Source organism: Seriola aureovittata, chromosome 10, assembly GCF_021018895.1.
Source record: "Seriola aureovittata isolate HTS-2021-v1 ecotype China chromosome 10, ASM2101889v1, whole genome shotgun sequence".
In the NCBI taxonomy this organism is placed as follows: domain Eukaryota; kingdom Metazoa; phylum Chordata; class Actinopteri; order Carangiformes; family Carangidae; genus Seriola; species Seriola aureovittata.
In genome coordinates, this window is record NC_079373.1 from 21,439,860 (window position 1) to 21,448,809 (window position 8,950).

Here is an 8,950-nt window from a genome sequence, read left to right on the forward strand (position 1 = left end):
CATAAAAATGTCATATTATAATAAGGCATAAAAACGTCATATTATAATAAGGCATAAAAACATAGTAAAAGATAAAAACATCAAAAAACGTCATAGTATAGTCAGGCATGAAAACGTCATAGTATAATAAGGCATAATAACGTCAAAAAATGTAATTATATTAAAGGATAAAACCGTCATAGTACAGTAAGGCATAAAACCATCATGGTATAATAAGGCATAAAAACCTCAGAAAACGTCATAGTATAGTAAGGCATAAAAACCTCAAACGTCATAGTGTAGTAAGGCATAAAAACGTAATGCTATAGTCAGGGATAAAAAACTTCAAAAAACGTCATAGTATAGCAAGGCATAAAATTTCAAAAAATCATACTATAGTAAGGCATAAAAACATCATGCTATAGTAAGGCATAAAAAACGTCAAAAAACGTCATAGTATAGCAAGGCATAAAATTTAAAAAAATCTCATACTATAGTAAGGCATAAAAACGTCATAGTATAATAAGGCATAAAAACGTCAAAAAACGTCATATTACAGTAAGGCATAAAATCATCATTGTATAATAAGGCATAAAATCATCATGGTATAATAAGGCATAAATACCTCAGAAAACGTCATACTGTAGTAAGGCATAAAAACGCCATACTATATTAAGGGATGAAAACGTCAAAAAATGTCATAGTATAGTAAGGCATAAAAACGTCAAAACATGTCATAGTAAGGCATAAAAACGTCATGCTATAGTAAGGGTTAAAAAAACGTCAAACTATAGTAAGGCATAAAAACATCATAGTATAATAAGGCATAAAAACGTCAAAAAATGTCCTATTATATTAGGGAATAAAAACGCAAGAAAAAGTCATAGTATAGTAAGTCATAAAAACCTCAGAAAACTACATAGTGTAGTAAGGCATAAAATTTCAAAAAACATCAGAGTATAGTAAGGCATAAAACCATCATAGTACAGTAAGGCATAAAAACGCCATACTATAGTAAGGGATAAAAAACGTCAAAAAACGTCATAGTATAATAAGGTATAAAAACGTCAAAAAATGTCATATTATATTACGGGATAAAAACGCAAGAAAAAGTCATAGTATAGTAAGGCATAAAAACCTCAGAAAACGACATAGTGTAGTAAGGCATAAAATTTCAAAAAACATCGGAGTATAGTAAGGCATAAAACCATCATAGTACAGTAAGGCATAAAAACCTCAGAAAACGACATAGTGTAGTAAGGCATAAAAACATCATGCTATAGTAAGGGATAAAAAATGTCAAAAAATGTCATGGCATAAAATTTCAAAAAACGTAATACTATAGTAAGGCATAAAAACATCATAGTATAATAAGACATAAAAATGTCAAAAAATGTCATAGTATAATAAGGCATAAAAACGTCAAAAAATTTCATATTATATTACAGGATAAAAACGCAAGAAAAAGTCATATTATAGTAAGGCATAAAAACCTCAGAAAACGACATAGTGTAGTAAGGCATAAAATTTAAAAAAAAAATCAGAGTATAGTAAGGCATAAAACCATCATAGTACAGTAAGGCATAAAAACGCCATGCTATAGTAAGGGATAAAAAACGTCAAAAACGTCATAGTATAATAAGGCATAAAAACGTCAAAAAATGTCATATTATATTACGGGATAAAAACGCAAGAAAAAGTCATAGAATAGTAAGGCATAAAAACCTCAGAAAACGACATAGTATAGTAAGGCATAAAAACATCATGCTATAGTAAGGGATAAAAAATTTCAAAAAATCTCATACTATAGTGAGACATAAAAACGTCACAGTATAATAAGGCATAATAACGTCAAAAAATGTCATATTATATTAAAGGATAAAAACGTCAAGAAACGTCACAGTACAGTAAGGCATAAAACCATCATGGTATAACAAGGCATAAAAACCTCAGAAAACGTCATAGTATAGTATGGCACAAAACGTTATAGTGTAGTATGGGATAAAATTATTAAAAAATGTCAAGGTGTGTTATAGCATAAACTGTCTTACTATATAACACTAGCATAGGTAGAAGAGTTAAACTACACTCAGGAAGGTGCTGGGATTCGAACTCAGAATCTTCTGAGCGTAAGGCAACAGCTTTAACCACTGCACCAACTACCTACTCTCAAAATCCCTAGGCATAAAAATTTGATAACATAGTAGGGATAAAAAATATCAAAAAACGTTATAGTATAATAAGGCATAAAAACATAGTAAAAGATAAAAACATCAAAAAACGTCATAGTATAGTCAGGCATGAAAACGTCATAGTATAATAAGGCATAATAACGTCAAAAAATGTAATTATATTAAAGGATAAAACCGTCATAGTACAGTAAGGCATAAAACCATCATGGTATAATAAGGCATAAAAACCTCAGAAAACGTCATAGTATAGTAAGGCATAAAAACCTCAAACGTCATAGTGTAGTAAGGCATAAAAACGTAATGCTATAGTCAGGGATAAAAAACTTCAAAAAACGTCATAGTATAGCAAGGCATAAAATTTCAAAAAATCATACTATAGTAAGGCATAAAAACATCATAGTATAATAAGGCATAAAAACCTCAGAAAACGACATAGTATAGTAAGGCATAAAAACATCATGCTATAGTAAGGGATAAAAAATGTCAAAAAATGTCATAGTATAGTATGGCATAAAATTTCAAAAAATCTCATACTATAGTGAGACATAAAAACGTCACAGTATAATAAGGCATAATAACGTCAAAAAATGTCATATTATATTAAAGGATAAAAACGTCAAGAAACGTCACAGTACAGTAAGGCATAAAACCATCATGGTATAATAAGGCATAAAAACCTCAGAAAACGTCATAGTATAGTATGGCACAAAACGTTATAGTGTAGTATGGGATAAAATTATTAAAAAATGTCAAGGTGTGTTATATCATAAACTGTCTTACTATATAACACTAGCATAGGTAGAAGAGTTAAACTACACTCAGGAAGGTGCTGGGACTGGGATTCGAACTCAGAATCTTCTGAGCGTATGGCAACAGCTTTAACCACTGCACCAACTACCTACTCTCAAAATCCCTAGGCATAAAAATTTGATAACATAGTAGAGATAAAAAATATCAAAAAACGTTATAGTATAATAAGGCATAAAAACATAGTAAAAGATAAAAACATCAAAAAACGTCATAGTATAGTCAGGCATGAAAACGTCATAGTATAATAAGGCATAATAACGTCAAAAAATGTAATTATATTAAAGGATAAAACCGTCATAGTACAGTAAGGCATAAAACCATCATGGTATAATAAGGCATAAAAACCTCAGAAAACGTCATAGTATAGTAAGGCATAAAAACCTCAAACGTCATAGTGTAGTAAGGCATAAAAACGTAATGCTATAGTCAGGGATAAAAAACTTCAAAAAACGTCATAGTATAGCAAGGCATAAAATTTCAAAAAATCATACTATAGTAAGGCATAAAAACATCATAGTATAATAAGGCATAAATACCTCAGAAAACGTCATACTGTAGTAAGGCATAAAAACGCCATACTATATTAAGGGATGAAAACGTCAAAAAATGTCATAGTATAGTAAGGCATAAAAACGTCAAAACATGTCATAGTAAGGCATAAAAACGTCATGCTATAGTCAGGGTTAAAAAAACGTCAAACTATAGTAAGGCATAAAAACATCATAGTATAATAAGGCATAAAAACGTCAAAAAATGTCCTATTATATTAGGGAATAAAAACGCAAGAAAAAGTCATAGTATAGTAAGGCATAAAAACCTCAGAAAACTACATAGTGTAGTAAGGCATAAAATTTCAAAAAACATCAGAGTATAGTAAGGCATAAAACCATCATAGTACAGTAAGGCATAAAAACGCCATACTATAGTAAGGGATAAAAAACGTCAAAAAACGTCATAGTATAATAAGGTATAAAAACGTCAAAAAATGTCATATTATATTACGGGATAAAAACGCAAGAAAAAGTCATAGTATAGTAAGGCATAAAAACCTCAGAAAACGACATAGTGTAGTAAGGCATAAAATTTCAAAAAACATCGGAGTATAGTAAGGCATAAAACCATCATAGTACAGTAAGGCATAAAAACCTCAGAAAACGACATAGTGTAGTAAGGCATAAAAACATCATGCTATAGTAAGGGATAAAAAATGTCAAAAAATGTCATGGCATAAAATTTCAAAAAATGTAATACTATAGTAAGGCATAAAAACATCATAGTATAATAAGACATAAAAATGTCAAAAAATGTCATAGTATAATAAGGCATAAAAACGTCAAAAAATTTCATATTATATTACAGGATAAAAACGCAAGAAAAAGTCATATTATAGTAAGGCATAAAAACCTCAGAAAACGACATAGTGTAGTAAGGCATAAAATTTAAAAAAAACATCAGAGTATAGTAAGGCATAAAACCATCATAGTACAGTAAGGCATAAAAACGCCATACTATAGTAAGGCATAAAATTTCAAAAAACGTAATACTATAGTAAGGGATAAAAAACGTCAAAAAATGTCATATTATATTACGGGATAAAAACGCAAGAAAAAGTCATAGTATAGTAAGGCATAAAAACCTCAGAAAACGACATAGTGTAGTAAGGCATAAAAACCTCAGAAAACGACATAGTGTAGTAAGGCATAAAATTTCAAAAAACATCGGAGTATAGTAAGGCATAAAACCATCATAGTACAGTAAGGCATAAAAACCTCAGAAAACGACATAGTGTAGTAAGGCATAAAAACATCATGCTATAGTAAGGGATAAAAAATGTCAAAAAATGTCATGGCATAAAATTTCAAAAAACGTAATACTATAGTAAGGCATAAAAACATCATAGTATAATAAGGCATAAAATTTCAAAAAATCTCATACTATAGTAAGGGATAAAAACGCAAGAAAAAGTCATATTATAGTAAGGCATAAAAACCTCAGAAAACGTCATACTGTAGTAAGGCATAAAATTTCAAAAAACATCAGAGTATAGTAAGGCATAAAACCATCATAGTACAGTAAGGCATAAAAACGCCATACTATAGTAAGGGATAAAAAACGTCAAAAAACGTCATAGTATAATAAGGTATAAAAACGTCAAAAAATGTCATATTATATTACGGGATAAAAACGCAAGAAAAAGTCATAGTATAGTAAGGCATAAAAACCTCAGAAAACGACATAGTGTAGTAAGGCATAAAATTTCAAAAAACATCGGAGTATAGTAAGGCATAAAAACATCATAGTACAGTAAGGCATAAAAACCTCAGAAAACGACATAGTGTAGTAAGGCATAAAAACATCATGCTATAGTAAGGGATAAAAAATGTCAAAAAATGTCATGGCATAAAATTTCAAAAAACGTAATACTATAGTAAGGCATAAAAACATCATAGTATAATAAGACATAAAAATGTCAAAAAATGTCATAGTATAATAAGACATAAAAACGTCAAAAAATGTCATATTATATTACAGGATAAAAACGCAAGAAAAAGTCATATTATAGTAAGGCATAAAAACCTCAGAAAACGACATAGTGTAGTAAGGCATAAAATTTCAAAAAAAAATCAGAGTATAGTAAGGCATAAAACCATCATAGTACAGTAAGGCATAAAAACGCCATGCTATAGTAAGGGATAAAAAACGTCAAAAACGTCATAGTATAATAAGGCATAAAAACGTCAAAAAATGTCATATTATATTACGGGATAAAAACGCAAGAAAAAGTCATAGAATAGTAAGGCATAAAAACCTCAGAAAACGACATAGTATAGTAAGGCATAAAAACATCATGCTATAGTAAGGGATAAAAAATGTCAAAAAATGTCATAGTATAGTATGGCATAAAATTTCAAAAAATCTCATACTATAGTGAGACATAAAAACGTCACAGTATAATAAGGCATAATAACGTCAAAAAATGTCATATTATATTAAAGGATAAAAACGTCAAGAAACGTCACAGTACAGTAAGGCATAAAACCATCATGGTATAATAAGGCATAAAAACCTCAGAAAACGTCATAGTATAGTATGGCACAAAACGTTATAGTGTAGTATGGGATAAAATTATTAAAAAATGTCAAGGTGTGTTATATCATAAACTGTCTTACTATATAACACTCGCATAGGTAGAAGAGTTAAACTACACTCAGGAAGGTGCTGGGACTGGGATTCGAACTCAGAATCTTCTGAGCGTAAGGCAACAGCTTTAACCACTGCACCAACTACCTACTCTCAAAATCCCTAGGCATAAAAATTTGATAACATAGTAGGGATAAAAAATATCAAAAAACGTTATAGTATAATAAGGCATAAAAACATAGTAAAAGATAAAAACATCAAAAAACGTCATAGTATAGTCAGGCATGAAAACGTCATAGTATAATAAGGCATAATAACGTCAAAAAATGTAATTATATTAAAGGATAAAACCGTCATAGTACAGTAAGGCATAAAACCATCATGGTATAATAGGGCATAAAAACCTCAGAAAACGTCATAGTATAGTAAGGCATAAAAACCTCAAACGTCATAGTGTAGTAAGGCATAAAAACGTAATGCTATAGTCAGGGATAAAAAACTTCAAAATACGTCATAGTATAGCAAGGCATAAAATTTCAAAAAATCATACTATAGTAAGGCATAAAAACATCATAGTATAATAAGGCATAAAAACCTCAGAAAACGACATAGTATAGTAAGGCATAAAAACATCATGCTATAGTAAGGGATAAAAAATGTCAAAAAATGTCATAGTATAGTATGGCATAAAATTTCAAAAAATCTCATACTATAGTGAGACATAAAAACGTCACAGTATAATAAGGCATAATAACGTCAAAAAATGTCATATTATTTTAAAGGATAAAAACGTCAAGAAACGTCACAGTACAGTAAGGCATAAAACCATCATGGTATAATAAGGCATAAAAACCTCAGAAAACGTCATAGTATAGTATGGCACAAAACGTTATAGTGTAGTATGGGATAAAATTATTAAAAAATGTCAAGGTGTGTTATATCATAAACTGTCTTACTATATAACACTCGCATAGGTAGAAGAGTTAAACTACACTCAGGAAGGTGCTGGGACTGGGATTCGAACTCAGAATCTTCTGAGCGTATGGCAACAGCTTTAACCACTGCACCAACTACCTACTCTCAAAATCCCTAGGCATAAAAATTTGATAACATAGTAGAGATAAAAAATATCAAAAAACGTTATAGTATAATAAGGCATAAAAACATAGTAAAAGATAAAAACATCAAAAAACGTCATAGTATAGTCAGGCATGAAAACGTCATAGTATAATAAGGCATAATAACGTCAAAAAATGTAATTATATTAAAGGATAAAACCGTCATAGTACAGTAAGGCATAAAACCATCATGGTATAATAAGGCATAAAAACCTCAGAAAACGTCATAGTATAGTAAGGCATAAAAACCTCAAACGTCATAGTGTAGTAAGGCATAAAAACGTAATGCTATAGTCAGGGATAAAAAACTTCAAAAAACGTCATAGTATAGCAAGGCATAAAATTTCAAAAAATCATACTATAGTAAGGCATAAAAACATCATAGTATAGTAAGGCATAAAAACCTCAGAAAACGGCATAGTGTAGTAAGGCATAAAAACGTCATGCTATAGTAAGGCATAAAAAACGTCAAAAAACGTCATAGTATAGCAAGGCATAAAATTTAAAAAAATCTCATACTATAGTAAGGCATAAAAACGTCATAGTATAATAAGGCATAAAAACGTCAAAAAACGTCATATTACAGTAAGGCATAAAATCATCATGGAATAATAAGGCATAAAATCATCATGGTATAATAAGGCATAAATACCTCAGAAAACGTCATAGTGTAGTAAGGCATAAAAACGCCATACTATATTAAGGGATGAAAAACGTCAAAAAATGTCATAGTATAGTAAGGCATAAAACGTCAAAACATGTCATAGTAAGGCATAAAAACGTCATGCTATAGTAAGGGTTAAAAAAACGTCAAAAAATGTCAAAGTATAGTATGGCATAAAATTTCAAAAAACGTCATACTATAGTAAGGCATAAAAACATCATAGTATAATAAGGCATAAAAACGTCAAAAAATGTCATATTATATTACGGGATAAAAACGCAAGAAAAAGTCATAGTATAGTAAGGCATAAAAACCTCAGAAAACGACATAGTGTAGTAAGGCATAAAATTTCAAAAAACATCGGAGTATAGTAAGGCATAAAACCATCATAGTACAGTAAGGCATAAAAACCTCAGAAAACGACATAGTGTAGTAAGGCATAAAAACATCATGCTATAGTAAGGGATAAAAAATGTCAAAAAATGTCATGGCATAAAATTTCAAAAAACGTAATACTATAGTAAGGCATAAAAACATCATAGTATAATAAGACATAAAAATGTCAAAAAATGTCATAGTATAATAAGGCATAAAAACGTCAAAAAATGTCAAAAAATGTCATATTATATTACAGGATAAAAACGCAAGAAAAAGTCATATTATAGTAAGGCATAAAAACCTCAGAAAACGACATAGTGTAGAAAGGCATAAAATTAAAAAAAAAATCAGAGTATAGTAAGGCATAAAACCATCATAGTACAGTAAGGCATAAAAACGCCATGCTATAGTAAGGGATAAAAAACGTCAAAAAAGTCATAGAATAGTAAGGCATAAAAACCTCAGAAAACGACATAGTATAGTAAGGCATAAAAACATCATGCTATAGTAAGGGATAAAAAATGTCAAAAAATGTCATAGTATAGTATGGCATAAAATTTCAAAAAATCTCATACTATAGTGAGACATAAAAACGTCATAGTATAATAAGGCATAATAACGTCAAAAAAAGAAGAAGTCAAACAAGTATAGTTATTTCAAAAAATCTC